The sequence below is a fragment of the Macaca fascicularis genome, chromosome 10 (genome assembly GCF_037993035.2).
Source record: "Macaca fascicularis isolate 582-1 chromosome 10, T2T-MFA8v1.1".
Classification (NCBI taxonomy): Eukaryota; Metazoa; Chordata; class Mammalia; order Primates; family Cercopithecidae; genus Macaca; species Macaca fascicularis.
Genome location: NC_088384.1, coordinates 70,325,674 through 70,345,328, shown reverse-complemented (window position 1 = coordinate 70,345,328; position 19,655 = coordinate 70,325,674). Strand labels below are relative to the sequence as shown.

General features: G+C 40.5%; 1 long non-coding RNA gene across 2 annotated transcripts in view; it reads right to left on the bottom strand.

The window, feature by feature from the left end:
* The window catches only part of LOC102141547 (uncharacterized), a 40,234-nt gene extending 21,004 nt beyond the window's left edge, over window positions 1-19,230 (bottom strand). For both annotated transcript variants that reach the window (XR_281350.5, XR_012418420.1), the window contains exon 1: window positions 19,150-19,230. This is a non-coding gene — a long non-coding RNA (uncharacterized lncRNA). The remainder of the gene's footprint in view (window positions 1-19,149) is intronic.
* Window positions 19,231-19,655: the final 425 nt, after the last annotated feature.

Here is a 19,655-nt window from a genome sequence, read left to right as displayed (position 1 = left end):
AAGAGTTTTCTTCTATAAAACCACAATATTATTATCCTACCTAAGAAAATCCAGAATAATTTTAATAATATTATCTAAACGAGGTAATATTAATATTATCCTGATTAGATAACTAGACTATAGTCACATTTCTCCATTTTTAGGTGTCTTAGTCTGTTTTATGTTGCTATAACATAGTATCACAGACTGGATCATTTACAAAGAAAAGAAGTTTATTTAGCCCACATTTCTGGAGACTGGGAAGTCCAAGACAGCGTGGCACTAGCACCTGGTGAGGGTTTTCTTGCTATATCATGACATGGTGAAGGGTATCACATGGAGAGAGGGCAAGAGTGTGCCAGCTCAGATCTCTTGTCCTCTTCTTATAAAGCCACCAGTCTCATCATGGGGGTCCCATCCAGATGACTTTATCTAACCCTAATTAACTCTCAAAGGCCCTGCTTCCAAATACTATTAATATGTGAATCTGGGGATTAAATTTCTAACACATGAAATTTGGGAGACACATTGAAACCAAAATACTACCTAAAATATCCTTTCTAGAAATATTTTTTCAAACCAGAAGTCAACAAATGTTTAATCTAGCGTGATCTTCCTCACATGTTTTTTTCCCCATAGCATTTACTTCTTTAAGAGATCAAGCCAGCTATCTTGTGGCATGTCTCTTATTCTAGATTTCTCTCATTGTTTCTTCAAGATATTTAATTTGTTCCTATTTCCCTTGTATGTCTTACAGGCTAGAAAGAAAATCCAAAGGCTTGATTAAATTGTAAAGATATTAAACATTGTTGGTAATAATTCTTCATAAATGATGCTGCCTAATTCATTTTGCATTATATCAGGAGGCATATAAAATCAGATGGTCTCACTAATAAATGCTGTTATTGGTTAAGGTGGTGGCTTATGGAATTCTCTACCATAAAGATGCATTTACCATTGCCATTATCAATCTATGGAGTGATATTTTGGCATATGTCCTAATATAGTTTTAACTTATATTTTTATAACTAAAGGTTGATAAAAAATATTGAAGTATATAACTTCTGATTTTTACAAGTTGCTGTTGTCCACATAGCATTCATCTCCTAGTTTCTGTATAATAAATGTGTTCAACTACATTACAGTCAGCAAACTAAAGCCCATGGACCAAATCTAGCCCACTTCCTGTTTTCATAAATAAAGTTTTATTGGGACACAGCCACTCTTGCTTATTTACATATTATCTGTACCATGTCAACAGAGATGAGTATTGTAACAGAAATCATATGGCCCACAAAGCCAGAAATATTTACTCTTTATAAAAAAAAAATTGCCCCCTTCCCACCCCAGAAGTAGATGGGCTCAGATCTCTCTGAGTGCTAGCATTGTATATTGCATATTCCTGCCAGATTATCTAGCACCAAATCTGGCAGGCGAGTGCCTAGATTCTCACAATAGCTTTACTGAGGAATAATTGGCATACAATAAGTTGTACATATTTAAAGGGAATAACTTTGAATAGTCTGACATATTAATATATCTGTGAAAACATCACTACGATCAAGATATTGAAAAAATCTGTCACCCACAAGTTTCCTCACATCCCTTTGTCATCTCTTTCCCCCTCCCCAGTAAGCATTGATCAGCTGTAGTTACCATAGATTAGTTTGCATCTTCCAGAATGCTATATATATAAAAGGAGTATATACAGTATGTATTCTTCTTTTGTTTGGCTTTTGTCACTCGGCATAATTATTTCGAGATTTATTCATGTTCCTGCATGTGAAGGAAACCAAAATATTTCACAAAATCCTAAGCCCCACCTGCAACCAGCTGAAGAGACCCTCTCTTTGCCAAGAGGAGCCCAGAAAAACCTTAAAAATGGAATTCCCAGTCACGACCGAAAGGAAGGTTGAACACACTTCATTATACTCCCTCTCTTTTGGAATTTACACACAACTGACCGGCATTAATGTTACAGTAGAGATCACAAGACTGACAGAATGGACTCTTTGTGGCAGTAAGATACCAAGTTGTAAAAGACCTAAGGCAATGTAAGGCCAGGATTAAGTCACACCCTACAAACCAAAAAATCTGTTAAACTTTTTAAAATTAACCCAAAATAATGTAGCTTAATAGCCAACTTGACTATGGTATAGCATCACATGACAGCAGGACCCCTTGTCTTAACATAAGCATTCCTTTGTATTGACTTCAAGTCTTTAGACAAAGCACAACTCTTTCAACCAACTGCTAACTAAAGATTTCCTAAAATCCACCCATGACTGTTATAGCAGGTAGGCAGACGTAAGCAGGGCAGGAGAGCACCCCTGTCCCCAACCAGGAATGTCAGGCAATCATCAGGTGATGGTCAGGCAGTTGTTTACTGTCTCTAAAATAATAATTGGTCACAGTCAGTGCCAGGGAAAGACAGTCTCCTTGTAGATAAAGAAAACCCTGAAACTGGTGATCAGCAGCTTCCTGATAAGATCTCAGGATTTGGGTGAGTGGGCTCACCCATGCACATTAGGAGGCAAAATGGCAGAGTGTAACTGGTATATGACCTTCTAAGGAAATACAGCTGGTAAGGGAAGAACATCTCTAGTAAGCATGCATACAACTCTGGGAAACACACAGTGCACCCAAGTGCTAGCAACACCCAAGTGCTAGCAACAAGTGCTAGCAACACCCAAGTGCTAGCAAGCAGACAACACCCAAGTGCACATGCAGACAACCCACTCCAAGGGAAGAATCAGGGGAGAAGGGACACAAGACCCTGAAAGTGTGCCAACATATAAAACCCCAAGTCAAAAGGTCAAACCCCACACTTGCCCTCCTCCAAGGTACCCACGTGGCCCTCTTCTAATTGTGCTTTACTTTCTTTTCATTCCTGCTGTAAAACTTTTTAATAAATGTTCATTCCTGCCCTAAAACTTGCCTTGGTCTCTTTTTCTGCCTTATGCCCCTCAGTCGAATTCTTTCTTCTGAAGAGACAAGGATTGAGGTTGCTGAAGACCTGTATGAATTCGCCACCAATAACTGGACTACCTGCCACCACTAACATGACTTGTAAGCTTTGAGATGTCCCATATTTGTGGGCCAAACCAATGAATGCTTTCCATGTATTTATTTATAGTTTTACCTACAATTCCTCTCTTCCTAAAATGTAAAAAACCAAACTATAACCTGACTGCCTTAAGACCACTTAGTCAAGGTTTCTTGGATTTGTGTTTTCTCTGGGCTGTGGTCACTCATATTGGCTCAAAATAAATCTCTTTAAAATATTTTCCAGAGTTTGTTTTCTCATTAACACCCCAGAATATGCTTCTCTGATGTATTTCATGATGGCTATTCCTGAAAAGCTGTCTTTTGTGGGGGAGATTTGCATCTGTAGAGAAAATCTGCACTGGTGCAGCCAAGCTTTCTCTGAGGTCCTCCCTTGTCCAATGTAGGAAAGATGAACTCAGAGGCTGACACCTTTAAAGTCTGAAAGAAACCTTTACCATCTATTCTCTCTGAGGGCTGCCACCTGCGAGGTTTCATCTACATAACAAGACCACCTTTGCTAGCCACGTCTCCTCTTCTCCCACTCCCATGACCCGCTTGCCACCATCCAAGCCCTTCTCTTTCTGTAACCTCAAGATGGTATAAAAGCTCAACCATCTTGACTTTCTTTGAGATCTTATATATTTTGTTCCACAAGATAATGCTTGCCTCTCAGGTTCATTCAAATTCAAAAGAGAATCGTTTACACGTAATTTCTGTCTCCCTGGTTCATTCTTTCTCCCTAATACTGTCCCACAAGAGAACTGTCTGCATTCCTCATATCCTCCCTCCCTTATGAAAATGGTATATAAGCTTCTTCAACTCATTTAGGGGGCTGGGGTAAATACTCCATAGTTCTCCTCATGCATGTTAATAAATTTGTATGCAGTTCCTCCTATTAATCTGCCATCTGTATGTTGATGTTCCAGCAACCCTCCAGAGGGCAAAGGGGAAGTTTTCCCTTGGCCCCTATACCTGCCTCCTTTTTTATTGCTGAGTGGTAGTCCACTGTAGGAATATACTATAATTTATCTGTTCAGTCACCTGTGAATGGACATTTGGGTTGCTTCCAGCTTTACATTACTACAAATCAAGCTGCTATAAATATATTGTACAAGACATTATATGGACATACGCTTTCATTTTTCTTGAGTAAATACCTAGAAGTGAACTGTCTGGATCATATCACAGTGTGTGTTTAACTTTTAAGAAACAGGGCAGGTCTTTAAAAATGTTTGTAGCCACTTCCCATTCAGAAGCCTCTGTCATTTAGGGTTGTGTTTCATTAACTCTTTATTGTTTTTAAGTCCCAAGATACAAAATTATACTTGCAGTCAAGAGAAATTCATGAACTCTGATCACTTATATTAGTAAACATCATGTACATATAAATAAACTGGCAAGAAGTGCATATTGCAGTCATTTTCAAATGATTCTTTGAAATGAGTTAATTCTAGTTTGAGATACTTTGTAAGTAATTATATGTTTCAAGGATTCTCTTCCTTCTCAGAAGCTATTTCAGTGATTAAAAAGCTTAAAAGGTTGACGTCTGTGTCTTGTATTTCCAAAAATCTGAGAATACAACTACAGGTTCTAAAACTTCATGGTACTGAGGATCCTTTTCTTTGAGTTGGGAGCCACTTAAGGGTCTTCTCATTATTGTGAAGGATTCAACCAGCTCTCTTTAACTGTCTGGTGGCAAATAACAGATAGCAACTCTGGCTAGCTTTTTAAAGGAACATGTATTGTCAGGGTGTGGCCCAGCTCCCAGGATGAAGAAAGTTGAAGAACTGAGTTCGAAAGAGGTGAGACCCAGGGAATTAGAGTGCCTCGTCACAGGAGCATCTCCACAGCCTCCCAGGGCCGCAACACTCAAGGAATTGAGCTGCAGCAGTTTCTTTCCTCCTTGCATCTCTCAATTCAAGTTTCAAAGTCTGAGAATGAAGCAACCTCTCTACCAACATCAGAACATGAGCTATGCACGTGGATGCACCAGGACAGCAAAAGGAAGGGTCTAGCAGAAGAAGCCTTCAAACTCACCGTTAACTATTGGCATGCCTGTGCAAGCAATAGGGTTTGCCATCCCAGCAAGGGTGCACAGAGTGGAGGAGAGTTCATCATCCCTAGGAAACTGAGGCAGTCAGAAAAGGCAAATGAATGCTGCTCTGCCTAAAGGCTGACAACCCCTTACATTGGCAACTGGTGTTAGAAGAGATGCATTCTATTCTCTTCAAGTTCCATCAGATCTTAAAACCCACTTGAGCTTTCTACCTAAAGGTTATCAAGAAAAATGTGTTCTTTCTGCTTGACCTTCACTTCTTCAAACAGAAAACAGAACCACAGTGTCTGAAGGAGCTAAATAGAGCTCAGATACACATGAAAAATCCTGGCTTATCATTTTTATGGAAGACTGACCCTGTGCAGGCCAGCATTGACAGTAGCACCAGACTATTGGCCGTTGTACAGAGTCCTGACTCAAGCAGCAGGTTCCTTATTTGCAGTTAAAAACCCTTGACTGAGAAGAATAACCTTCAACTTTCAAGCAAACCACAGGCATCTTCTATTCTGCAGCATGTGGGACTGCACTAAGACTTGTGAGAATTGCATACTGTTGATGGCACGTGGAATGTTGTGCAATAGCGCAAGTTCTCATATGCTAGGAGAGAGTTCAGATTTGAGACCCCTGAGAACTGGGAATGGATGAGATGTTTGTTAAATATATAATCCTATGCTGTTTAAAGACAAAAAGATAAGGTAAGAACATGTTTCTGTCCTACGAGATAACTTTGTTGCTCCTAGTTACAGAAGCTCTTAACTGCACTTTGTTCAGTCTGAGGAAAGACTTGAATAAATAAAAACAGCTAGCAGTAGAAGGAATGTCCTTGTGCACAGGTGTATAAAGTTCTAACAGTAGCTTGCACCTTTTCAGATAACACTTTCTAAGTATTTGAAAAACTAAGTTTAGACTTATAGAAAATTTGCAAATATACTACAGAGAGCTCCCGAATATCCTTCACCCAGATTTCCTTAAGGCTAACACCTTATGTAATTTGGCACAATTATCAAAGTTAAGAAATTAACATCAGTGCACTACTATTCACTAATCTACAGATGTTATTTGAATTCTGCCTGTTTTCCCATTAATGTCCTTATTGTGGTCCAGGATCTAATCCAGGATCCCACATTGTAATTAGTTAATTGTGCCTCCTTGGTCTCTTCTAATCTGTGACAGTTTTTCTTTTTATTTCATGGCCTGGGAACTTTTGAAGTATACGAATCAGTTGTTTTGTGGAACACCCTTTAATCTGGGTTTGTCTGATGTTTCTCTCAGAATCAGTGTGAGGCTATGCATTTGTTATGGACTGAATGTTTGTGTCTCCCCCAAATTCACATGTTGAAATCCTGACTTCCAATATGATGGTGTTAGGAGGCCGGACCTTTTGGGAAGTAATTAGGTGATGAGGGTGGAGTCTCAAGAATGGAACTAGTGCCCTAATAAGAAGAGATTGCTGGGCACGGTGGCTCACGCCTGTAATTCCAGCACTTTCAGAGGCCTAGGCAGGAGGATCACCTGAGGTCAGGAGTTTGAGAACAGCCTGGCCAACAGTCTTTACCCAGTCTTTACCAAAAATACAAAAACTAGCCAGGCATGGTGGTGCACGCTTGTAATCCCAGCTACTTGGGAGGCTGAGGCAGGAGAATCGCTTGAGCCCGGGAGGCGGAGGTTACAGTGGGCGGAGATCACACCACTGCACTCTAGCCTGGGCAACAGAGTAAAACCCCGTCTCAAAAAAAAAGAGACATGGGAGTTTGCTTCCTCCATCTATCTGTCTTCTGTCTACCATGAAGGGACACAACAGGAAGACAGCCATGTGCAAACCAGGAAGTAGGTCCTCACCAGACATCAGATCGGCTGGCACCTTGGTCTTGGACTTTGCAGCCCTCCGTAACTGTGAGAAATGAATACTTGTTATTTAAGCCACTCCATCTATGGCAATTTGTTATAGCAGTCTGATCTAAGTTAGCATTTGTGGCAGGGATACCACGGAAGGGCCACTGTGCCCTTTCAGTGCATCACGTTGAGGGCACCTGGTAACAACCTGTCTAACTTCTGGTATGACTCATTTTGATCCCTTGATTAACGTGGCGTTTGTGAGGTTCCTGCACTGTCGTTCCTGTTTCCCTGTGCTAAAATGTTTTAAAAAGATACTTTTTGACTATGCAAATACCCTGCTTCTCATCATACTTTTACCCATTAATTTTATCACCCATCAAAGATTCTTGCTTCTCAATAATTGTCACTGTGGCGTTTACTTAAAAGTAGTTTTCTATTTTTATCACTTCTACGTTTTCTATGTTCATCACTGGAATTCAACTGTGAGGCAGAATTTAGCAAGAATTTTTCTAAATGTCTATGCTGTGAGGGCACCAGGTCAGGGGACCAGCCTTCCTTCTGTTCTTCTAGGGGGTCAGTGCTGGTCAGACAAGCTCTGTCTGGCCGTTTGATCCCCCCCACAGCAGCTGCTGAGGGAGGAGGAGAGGATCCACTCCCCTTGGCTCTTTGCTGCCCCTGTGTTTTTTCTCCTGCTGTTCCTTACACCAGAATGCCTTCCCCCTCACCGTCTAATTGTTCTTCAGGCCTCAGCTCCTGTAAATCCTTAGCAGGGAGCTTTCCTGTGCTTCTTCCTCCACAACCTTAGCACTTCTGTGTGCTCTCTCTGTCACAGCAAAGAATATGCTATCACAAAACAGCCACATTTTCTTTTACGAGTCCCACCACACTGTGAGTAAAGATCACATTATCTCTAGATTCCTGAGCTATCTGCCAATGTCTGACTTACAGGACCTCCCTGGGAAGGGTTAGATGAAGAATGAATGAATGTAAAATAGAGTATTTGTCACAACCCTCTTTTTTACATTGAACATTGCAACATATTTATTAAGGTATAATTCATACAGAGAAAAATTCACTTTTGTGGTGTGTAGTTCTATGAATGTTGATGAATGTATACTGTCAGGTAATCATTACCACATTAAGATATAGAAATTTTGCACCATCCTGAAAAAGCTTCCTTATCTTCTTTACGGTCATTCACCCTTACCTCCACCTTCAGCCCTGGAAACCCCTGATCTGTTCTCTATTAGTTTAGTTTTGCCTTTTTCTGAATGTCGTATAACTTGAATTGTAAAATACGGAGCCTTTAGAATTTGACTTTTTTTAACTTACCATAATTCTTGTGAAATCCATCCATATTGCTGTTTCTATCAGTACTTTTGTCCTTTTTATTGTTGAGTAATATTCCATTTTATGGATTTACTATGGTTTCTCCATTCACCAGACACTGGACATTAGTTTGTTTCCAGTTCTGAGGATGACAACTAAAGCTGCCACAAGCATTCATGAACCACCCCCCCCCCTTTTTTTTTTTTTTTTTTTTTTGCATGTAGACTTATGTCTTCATTTCTCATGAGAACATAGCTACGAATAGAAAGGCTAGGTCATACGGTAAGTATATGGTAGACATCAGAAGATGTTGCCAAACCTCTTTCCCAAGTGAGCTGGGGAGGGCCACCCTTGTGTACCTAAAACCTCCCTGGTCTGGAAGGGAAGCAGAGTCAAGGGACTCTGCAATGATCCATGCAAACAAAGCCAAAGAAGGGCATTTTTGTCTTAAGATGTACCTATGTTATAACATAGGATGTGATGGGACAGGATGTTATGAAGCCACTCTATCTAAGCAGAGCATTATTCAGTTACTACATTGAGAACCCAGTGTTTCTCTCTGAATTCATTTGTCTTCAAAACGTAGAAGTGATAAAAATAGAAAACTAGTTTTAAGTAAACACCACAGTGACAATTATTGAGAAGCAAGAATCTTTGATGGGTGATAAAATTAATGGGTAAAAGTATGATGAGAAGCAGGGTATTTGCATAGTCAAATACCAGCACTATATGGGAGTTTCTCCTCGGCCTCACCAGAACACTGAAAGCTAGGGTGAGTGTCCCCCCTGTTATTTTAGACAAATTATGTTAGCTCTCTTTTCATGGGTGTATTTGCCTTTTTATTTTTTTTTTTTTCATTCCTGAGACTGCCAGGGAAGTATATCTTCTCTGTTGAAGTATCTATTCAAATATTTTGCCCATTTCTTATTCTGTCATTTTTTTATTATCGAATGTTGAGACCTCTTTATATATTCCATATAGAGCAGAGCTTTTAAATTTGGATGAAGTCCAATTTATTTTTTATTTTTTTCCTTTTGTGGTTTGTGCTAACATTTCTTTGTTTGGGTTGATTCGTTGTTGGTTAAACCTCCTTGTCTAAATTCTTCACCTCAGTAAGATTTTTTTGAAAAACAATACAAGTCATGGTTTCTAGGGCTATATTTAAGACAAGTCACTCAGCCATCAGGTGACATCATTTTCTTATAGGTTAAATGGGAAGAAAAATTTCTTCTTTTTGGGAAATTTTTGTGTTGTTTCTGGTAAAAGTCAAGATATTTGCCTGCAGTGAGAATGAGAAAATGATTGGGCTTTTAGAGTTTTATGTCAGTAGCAGCAGCAGGTGGAAGAGGCAAGAAGGAGTAAGGATATACAGCAAAAGACCTGACAGAATAAAGTGATGTCAGGGGCTCCTCGCCTGTAGGGAGAGAAGGAGAAGCAGCAGGAGAGGGAATCGGAGAGGAAGCACCTTACCATTGACACAGATGTGCCCTCAAGCAGGAAGTGGAAGTTTTAGAAGCTGATAAAAAAGTATTATTCAAATTTGTATTATTCAATATAAAATTATTATTCAAGTTTTTGTCTAAAAACTGAAAAGACATAGAAAAAAACCCCAGCTGTTTCTATGTATTGATGGCGTCATTACCACTTCATGAGGAAAGGTACCGTTTTCTGGAAGTATTTTCTGGCCTCAGTTCCCTTTAGAAGGTCAGTCAAAAAAAAAAAAAATAAAAATAAAAAGAAAGGGGATCCCATACAACAGAGTCAAAGTGTCTCTTACAAGGAGTATCTGCCATGTGCCAGCACTTGTGCCAGGAACTACACATGCTGTCCCCAACCCACCTTATTTGGTGTTTACACCACCTTGCTGAGGACTCAGCGTGCAAGGAGGCTCTGGTCCAATAACTGCAGAATACAATAGAATATAAGTGACCCAACAATACAGTATAACTGAAAGTCTATGTGACTCTCTTGGGAAAGTCAAAGTTGATTCTTCTTTATCATACTTCACTGCATCAGGCTTCTCTTTCTGAAGACAAATGAATTCAGAGAGAAACACTGGGATCTCAGTGTAGTAACTGAATAATGCTCTGCTTAGATAGAGTGACTTCATAACATCCTGTCCCATCATATCCTGTGTTGTAACATAGGTACCTCTTAAGACAAAAATGCCCTTCTTTGGCATTGTTTGCATGTATCGTTGCATAGTCCCTTGACTAGACTTTCCTTCCAGACCAGGGAAGCTTTAGGTACATAAGAGTGGCCCTCCCCAGCCACCCATAAGAAGCTTCCGATAGAGTCGTTTTTCACCACCCACTTCACAAGCAAATTGTGCATCACCTTTCAAGTAGGATGGGATAAGATCTTATCAGACAGGCATTCACTAACTAGAACCAGAAAAAAAAAATCTGTCCATCTGGCCTGGGCAATGTGCCCTCCTGGAAAATTACTGAATAGCTCCAAACTCCATAAAAATACATTCCTTAAAATGCCAGCAGAAGGCACAGACTTGTGGAGAAATCAAGAAATTATGCAGCCTGCGCAAAGCTCCATTCATCACAGGCTTGGGGAACAGGAATAAATGCCCACCCAGACTTTGTGCCAGGAACATTAATAATTAGTTCATGGGAGCTGTCACTCAGGAATGCCCTGGCCCTGATTCAGATTCTAGTCATGGGAAGATGTAATATAAACACTCTGAGACTAGAGCAATGAGACATTTTGTCCTGTGTGGGTTGAGAATCAGAAGCAACCCTCCTGCTTCCAGGAGGCAGTGAGAAGTGATAGCTTTGGGGATGTCTCTATGGGCTGAGGAAGGCTTCCCAAGTTAATTCCAGTTGTTGCTGCTGTCTTCCTTGCAGAGGGGAAAGCTATCAGACTAAGGTCCACTGTGTGCCTCCTTATCTCTTCCATTATCACCATCTGCTCGCAATTGCTGTGATGTCTCCTAACCGGCCTCCCCACTTTCTCCTTCTCATGATCCTTCATACCTGTGTTATGGGCCAAATTTCATACACTGAAGTCCTAACTTCCAGTACATCACAATGTGACTGTACTTAGAGATAGGGTCTTTAAAGAGGTACCTAAGTTAAAATGAGGTCATTACAGTGGGCCTTAATACAAAATGATGGGTGTCCTTGTAAGGAGAGGAAATCAGTACACAGACACACAGAGAGAAGGCCATGTGAAGATGCAGGGAGAAGGCGGCTGTCTACAAGCCAAGGAGAGAGGCCTGACAGAAAGCAGGCCTCCCACCACCTAGATCTCGGACTTCCGGCCTCCAGAACTGCAAGAAATAAAATTCTGTTGTTTAAGCTCCCCAGTCTGTGATAGATAGTTATAGAACCCTGGCAAACTAGTACACACTGCCACCTCACAAATCACTCCATGCCCTTCCTCAGGCACTGAGAGTGCCCTTCTGCTGCCTAATGATTACAGTGCAAAGGTCTGGCCCTGGCAGTGAAGTCATTTTTATAATGATCCTCCTTCATCTTGCCTTACAGTGCCCTACTTACTTTTACATTCAGCTCCCTTGAGCATCAGTTTTTAACCCACACTTTCTCACACCTTGGCCTATGCCTGTGCTGTTCCCATGCTGACATCACTCTTCCCTCAATATCAAGCACGGGCCCCCTTCTCCATGGAGCCTTTCTTACTCTCCCAGCTGAGACAGACCTCTTTGATATTTCTTCTATGACGTGTATAATTTCCACTCACATTCTAAATGTTTATGCACATGTTCTGTGTATCTAGGAGCCATGCCGGATTCAACTGTGCATTTCTTCTAGTCCCAGCATATTTCTTTGCACACTAGAAGTTCTCTACCAATATTTGTTGAATAACTGGTAGAAACAACATGTGAATGTTAATGGCTGTGTGATCCCCTGCTGAGAAGTATTTGTGCTTACACGTATTTTAAAAGGTAGCATGGGGTAGTGAAAATAACTAGCTAGTGATGAAACAAACCTGGCTACAAATGTTGGCCAGACCACCACATAGTGTCTTTCTGCATGTCCCTTGACTTTACTGCCTCTTTGCTACCTCTAAAGGGGATATTTCTATCTCCTCTATAGGATTGTTATATGGATTAGAGACAGTAAATATGCAAAGTTCTTACACATACTACACCCTCAGAAATGTTAATTTCCCTCCTTTATACTTGTCTGAAAATGCTTAACCTAAAGAAATAAGGTTCTAACAAGAGAATTTTAAACATTAGAGGCAACTAGCTGGGCCAGTCATCTCTGAGGAAGCTCTCACTGTCTGAGGAACCCACATAGTGTCCTGTACCATGCTAGGTAAACAACTTGCTCCTCTACTCCCCTCTTAAGTCATGAGTACTGAGAACAAGCTGGTCAGAAGAGATTCTCAGTCATTCTAGTCATTAGATCTGATATGAGAACTCCACATACTGTTTAAGGGCTTCATCATATATGTCCAAAGGACCAGAGCCTGTTATACCTCAATTGGCTTGATGGAATCCTGGCTGGCATACTGTAAGAATACAACACATGTGAAGTTTGGTTCATTTCAGCAGACATTTAACAAGTGCCTTCCACTTGTGGATCTACAGAGTGTACTTCCTCACCTTCAGGCATTTTCACCCTCATGTGGATGTAAACAGACACACAGGCAGAGCACTGTGAACTAGAGCAGGTGATTGCAAGCTCAGTGGGTCCTCATTATTAGTGCACTCTGTATTTGCAAATTCACCTATTTGCCAAAATTCATTTGTAACCCCCAAATCAATGCATGCCACACTTCCACCATCATTTAAAGACATGTACAGAGCAGCAAAAATTTTAGTCACCTGACATGGCTGTTCCCAGCAGAGATGGTGCTCTGTCTCCTCATTTGAGCTCTCATACTGTAAACAAGTATCCATCTCATGGTCCATGTAGTGCCACATTTTCCACAGTTTTGTAGTTTTTGTTGGTGAATCTGCTGTTTAAAACAGATCCCAAGCATAGGCCATGCTGTCCAATATTCCCAGGTGCAAAAAGGCTGTGACATGACTTACAGGGAAATACATGTGATAGATAGACTTTGATCAGGCATGAGTTCTAGTACCATTGGCTGTGAGTCCAATGTTAATGAATCCACAACATACATTTAAAAAGGGGTTTTTAAACAGAAACACAAATAAAACAAGGATGTGTCAATTGGTTGATAAAAATGCGACCAGAGGCTCTTAGGAACCTAATCTTATATCTCCCCTTAGGAACAGTGGTTCAGTATTTACTAATTCACTGTTCACAGTGACTTTATAGAACATAAATACAGCAAATAATGAGAACTGACTGTATGTGGTATGAAATTCAGTTCAGAAATTGAAAGTGGTAGATGAGGTTGGAGAGACACAAACAAGGGAGTTTCTTAAATGGCAGGTCTGGGCTTTGTCTTGCTGCTGGAGAGTCAATGGCAGGGAAACATGATTAAATTTTTATTTTTACATTCTGGTGCCCATGAAAGGAATGAGTCTGAAGAATGGTTTTGACAAGGGGTGGTGGTGGATAAAACAACTTTCCAGGATTCTTTTCTCTGCATTAGCAAGTGGCACAGGACTTCTAAATATAACTTCCACTTCTAAAAATATAACTCTGTGCCTGCAATGGACTGGAAAAATGAAAAAGCTTACTCTAAGGAGCCACATAAGCCATGCTTAACCATACTGAGTGTGTGGCTGAGCAACTACTTAGTGAAGAGCTTATGGTGTGATACATGCAGAAACATTGCCAACGTGGGGATGGAGATGTAATGAAGGAAGGCTGCAGGACTTTGGGGCTTTGACAGGACAGGGTCATAGAGTTATTTGAGTTATTTGCCCGTGAACATGCCCTACTCTTCAAGAGGAGTGGAAAATAACCCTGAAGGCAATTTAGAGATAATCAGGGCTACCACCTCCATTTCAACAGGCAGAGGCCCTCCACCTGGAACCTTGGGGACAGAGCTGAGGAGACAGGACCCCCACCTAGAGCTATGGGGTGGCATTGACATGCCAGTGAGCCTGGAAGGTGAGACATGGAGCCAAAGAGAATTATTCTTGAGCCTTAAGATCTAATGGAATTTGACATGCTACGTTTTGGATTTGGTTGGGAACTTCTGCTACCTTTCTTTTTGAATGTGAAAGTTTATCCTATGCCTGTCCCATGATCACATTTCAAAAGCACGTAACTTGTCAGGTTTCACAGGTTCACAGCTGGAGAGGAATTTGGCCTCAGGATGAATTGTATCTTGAGTCTCACCCCCATCTGATTTATGTGATATTTAAATAAGACTTTAAACTTTAGATTTTAGAGTTAATGCTGGTATGGGGTTGTCAAAATGGAAGGCTGGTCACAGTAGCTCACACCTGTAATCCCAGCACTTTGGGAGACCGAGGCGGGTGGATCACGAGTTCAAGAGATCGAGACCATCCCTTTCAACATGGTGAAACCTCATCTCTACTAAAAACAGAAAAATTAGCTTGGCTTGGTGGTGCACGTCTGTAGTCCCAGCTATTCAGGAGGCTGAGGCAGGAGAATCGCTTGAACCTGGTAGGTGGAGGTTGCAGTGAGCCGAGATAACGCTACTGCACTCCAGTCTGGAAACAGAGTGAGACTCTGTCACAAAAAAAAAAAAAAAAAAAAAAAGGCAGAGCTAGAATGCTATGGGCTGACTTGTGTCTCCCCAAAATTTGTATGTTGAAACACTAATCCCCAGTGTGATGGTATTTGGTGACAGGGCCCTGGGGAGATAATTAAGTTTAGATGAGGTCATGAGTGTGTTGGTCATAATCCCTTTGTGACTGTGTTAGGATTACTGTCCTTATAAGAAGAGACACCAGAGAGCTGGCTCTCTCTCCCTCAACCCTTACCTCCCACCACGTGAGGACACAGAAAAAGGCAGCCAACTATAAACCAGAAAGAGAGGCCTCACCAGAAACCAACTATGCTGTCACCTTGATCTTGTTCTTCTAGCATCTAGAACTGTGAAACAATACATTTCTATTATTTAAGTTACTCCGTCTATGGTATTTTGTTATGGCAAATGAGTAGTCCAAGGCAGCCTGCAAGCTGTAAAATTTCTAGAGGTGATTTTGGGGACATAGTGGAGAGACCTTTTTATTTTATTATTTTTGTATGTGGGGATAAAAATCAGTTTGGGAATTGCGTGTATGGTTATCTTTCTACTGGAAAACTTATGAGGAGAAAAAATTGAGTATTTCAAAATTTAAATTCCTTCCTTTATCTGATTAATAAAACAATGCATACATGCATTTCATGCATATATAACATACATATACGCATACATACATTCTTACACTTCTCTTTACTTTGGAACACATTAGAAAGAGCTATAAATTGGGAGGCAGATTTTGTTTCAAGTCCAGATTTTGCCACCTATTAGATGGGATCTCTGCCCCTCAGTTTCTTCAATGGTTAAATAAGGACAATAATATTGTGTTAGCTCTACCCAGATCATAAGAATCATTGTTGGAAGATAAATAGACCATATACATTTTAAAAAATTTAAAGGCTATAAAGATGCAAAGTATGAACATGGCAGAAATAGAAATTGCCTCTGAATTGCTGGGAACCCAAGCCTGAAATAATTCTTGGAAGGAAGAAAGTCACTTAGGACTTTGTAAGTGTCACATTGCTCTTCATGGTTTAAGAACACCAAAATAGCTAAGAAATGTTACGTAAGGAAAATCACTTCTACCACTTGATAATAGTAGTTTTTATGGAACTCTGCTTTTGCTCTCATCTGCATGAACAAATATACCCACATGCAAGCTAGGTTCCGCTTCAACTAAAATTCTAAAACAACACAAAACAATAACAGAAAATCCTTGTATTAGAAACTGAAGTGGCCAAATTAATTTATTTATTAATTAATTTATCTGGCCCACAATTATCTGTGTACCCATTATGTGCTTAGCATTGCTCTAAACGTTTAAGGAGGTGCCCAGCAGCATCCAAGCTTCCTTTGAGAAGATTACAATGCAGCTGGGGATAAGAGAAGAGCTGTTAAATAGAGCAAGGAAGTAGTACAAGAGATGTCACAGGCAGATTTGTGACAAGTGCTGACAGCGTGTCAAGATTTCAGAGAATGAAGAGATGAGAGAAAGCTGAGCTAATCATTGAATTTCCTGTTGAAGAGAAAGGACTTGAGTTGGATATTGATAATCAACTAGGATTTGGATAGGAAACAAAGAAGAAGTTGGCTTTGATTACAGAAATATGAGTTCGGTAAGTCCTGTACAAATCTACCAGCTGGGACTATCTAGGCAGAATAATAATCTTTATGTACAGTATAATCCATAGTACAATGGCAACTGTACTATGGATTACACTATAATCCTGTGGTGATCATGAATGCCCTGATAGTATAGCTCAGGCCACTACATCACCAGTCCTGCTTCCTTCTGGGTCAGAGGGCCTTCAAAGTATATGAACCCTTGAAATTATAATTTAAACAATAATGCCCAAAATGAGTTTCATGAAACCTTGATACTTTCTGACATATATCAGTAAGTGTTGCCTCTGAAAATGAAGACATGTGGTTAAAGAAGTTTCGGAAACACTAAATACCGTATCTCCACTGGACGGCTTCAATGCTCATTATTAGATGCACTAGACTGATTGTAGTAACTCTGTTCCATTCCCGCCCCCTGCTTTATAAAATCCAAAAATTCTTTAATGGTGGGCACAAAACAAAGATATTCAGCTAAATGAGGGGCAGAACTCTTAGTTACTTACATCTCTGAAGGAGAGAAGGCTGCCACGCAGGGCCACACAGGGAGTTGCACCCGGGGATAGGATAACAGCAAACTGGAGATGCAGAGAGAAATTTATGTCTGGTGTATGGCAAGCAGGGTTTCAACAGGCTTCCTGTGAATTGGCTAATTTGAATAATTTTGTGGACTCCAGTGCATAGAGACTGTCCCTAATTGTCTGAGTTCTGGCCCCAGGCTATTTGGGTGAGTGCATAGCGGTTTTCAGTATGAGAGCCCAGTAAGGAAAATGGTTTGAGTGTGGGCTTAATCAGTTGCTCAAGAAAGGGAACTGACAGGCTTCCAGTGGGGACCTCAAATTGGGTGAGGACATCATTTCCAAAAACAACAATAAACAAAATAGACCACTCTCTTCTGTGATCTCTACTGCATTCTAGGGGCTAGAAGCCTGATAACTGCATTACTGAGATTCCAGAGGGAACAGAGTTCAGACTAGATGCTGCCAATGGAGAAGCACTTACATGAAAAATAAAAGGCAAAAGGGAGAGATCTACTGTTGTTTCTCCAGCAAGCGGCTGGAGCACCTCTGAGATTTGTTAGATGCAATGTTTTCATGCAAGACATTCCCCTGAATATTAGTTACCTCAGGTCTGGAGACACTAGTGATAGCGACAGCAACTTCCTAACTGTGGTGCTCTTTGGATCTAATGGTGGCTTTACCTGATCTTTGCAACTTCAGGCCTTCCAATAAAGTTGTAAGCTCCCAATCGCCTGCATTAAATATTTTTCTGCTAGAAATCTACAGCGGTTACTGCTTTCCTGACTGTGTCCCAACAATATAGCATACTTAAATTTCTGAGAATCCATGCTATAAAACAAAACAAAACAAACTAGCATTTCCCAAATACGTTTGACCATAGAACCTGACTCCCCATTTCCCCTTCTCCCCAAGACCACCTTCTGGTAGCTTAAAAAATCCGTTTCGTGGTTCACTCTTTGGAAAACATCTATGGATTTATATGTTGAGAATTAGGAGTCCAGAAATGTGGGCTTAATCTCAGCTGTGTGACCTTGGGTAGGTCACATCACTTATCTTGTCTTTAGTTTCTCTGCTGGATCAAAAGAAGAGTTGGATGAAGATAACCAGCAATTTTAGCTCTCATTTTTTTCCGTTCTGTGAGAAATGTTGTCCTTAAAAACTATCATTGCTCAGGTAGAAAAAATTAAAAATTAAAAAGAGAACTACTGTGTTTTCCTTTGCCTTCTCTTCCTTTTTAGCTTGGTTTGCATGAATATTTTGAGTCAAGCTAAGAAAATTCCAAGGAATCTGGCAGCAAGTAAATAAATGCTGGGTAGCTCTTACTAAAGTGATATGGTATTTTTAGAACTTTAATATATTAGTGTTGATCCTAGAAATGGTCCCTTCAGAAATGAATTTCCTTTTGTACTGACACAGTAAAGAAAGGAAGAGATACGAGAAACAAACCTCCAGCACTCAAACTGAGTCATTTTAAAATGTAGCAAGTTCCTTGTCACTGGGAACATTCAAGTAGAAACTAGATGTCAGCATGGCAGAGATAACAGAATCAGTTTTGTCTTTATTTTGGTATTTTTCTGAAAGGGATGGTACAGATCATTTATACATATCCCCACATTTTATAGATAAGGAAACAAAAAATCAGAGAGGTTATATGGATTTCCCCAGATCACACAGCAAATCCATGGCAGAACTGGGAGAAAGACACTAGACATCTCCTCCCTATTCCCCACTATACTCTTCTGTACATCTGGAATTCATCTGAGCCTCTTTGAGGAGTAATGTTCCATCACTCAATCTTCATTTTTACATCTCTTTAAAGAAGCAGAGTCATTTTAATATGAGCTGGAAAAGATTCGAGGTTGCCAGATACTATGGGAAGCTGATGAAGTTGGAAAGTTTGAAGTCAACTTTTTGCCCTCCGAATCCTTTTATTTGGGCATCCACGGCAGGGAGACCGCATGCTCCAGCCTTGCTGTGCCCACTGGTGCCAGACAAGGCAGCAGGATTCTGAAAATCCCGCATGGCCCCCTCTACCCTCAGACAGTCCCTCTTGCCTCATTTTGAAACTTCAGTCCCTGCAGACAGCACTGAAAAACCAACCTGAATACTAGTATCATCTACATGGTTTGAAAACAAACTACTCACCTCAGAGAGGACACAAAACACAGCCTGAAGTTGACGCCATTTGTGGTGTGGCTGCTTGGAGCTGGGAGCTGGGCTTCCTCTGCCAACTACTTGACAGAATCCACATTCGTGTTCTCAATGCAGCTGGTAGTGGGTGTGTGTGTAGGGTAATGGCCTTTTCTTTTATTATCCAAATGCTCTTGAAGAGGGAACCAAAAAAAATAAAAAGTGCTGCTAAAGCAGAGAGCTGTCTGTGACTTTGCAGAGAAACAGGTGCTTAATGCAGATCTGGTTTTATCCTGAGCTTTTTCCCCAAAGAAAACCCAAATGTGGTGAAGAAAAAAGAAAGCCACTGAGGTTTTCTCTTTTCCTAAGATGATAGAAAGAAAGAAAAGTAACATCTTATTTTTTAAAAATCTGAATTTTTACCTCTCAGGTTCTGTGTTTACTAATTGGGTGCTGAAATTATTAGAAGCCCAAACATCAGCGTCACACAATACACTCATGGCAAACCTGTACATGTACTC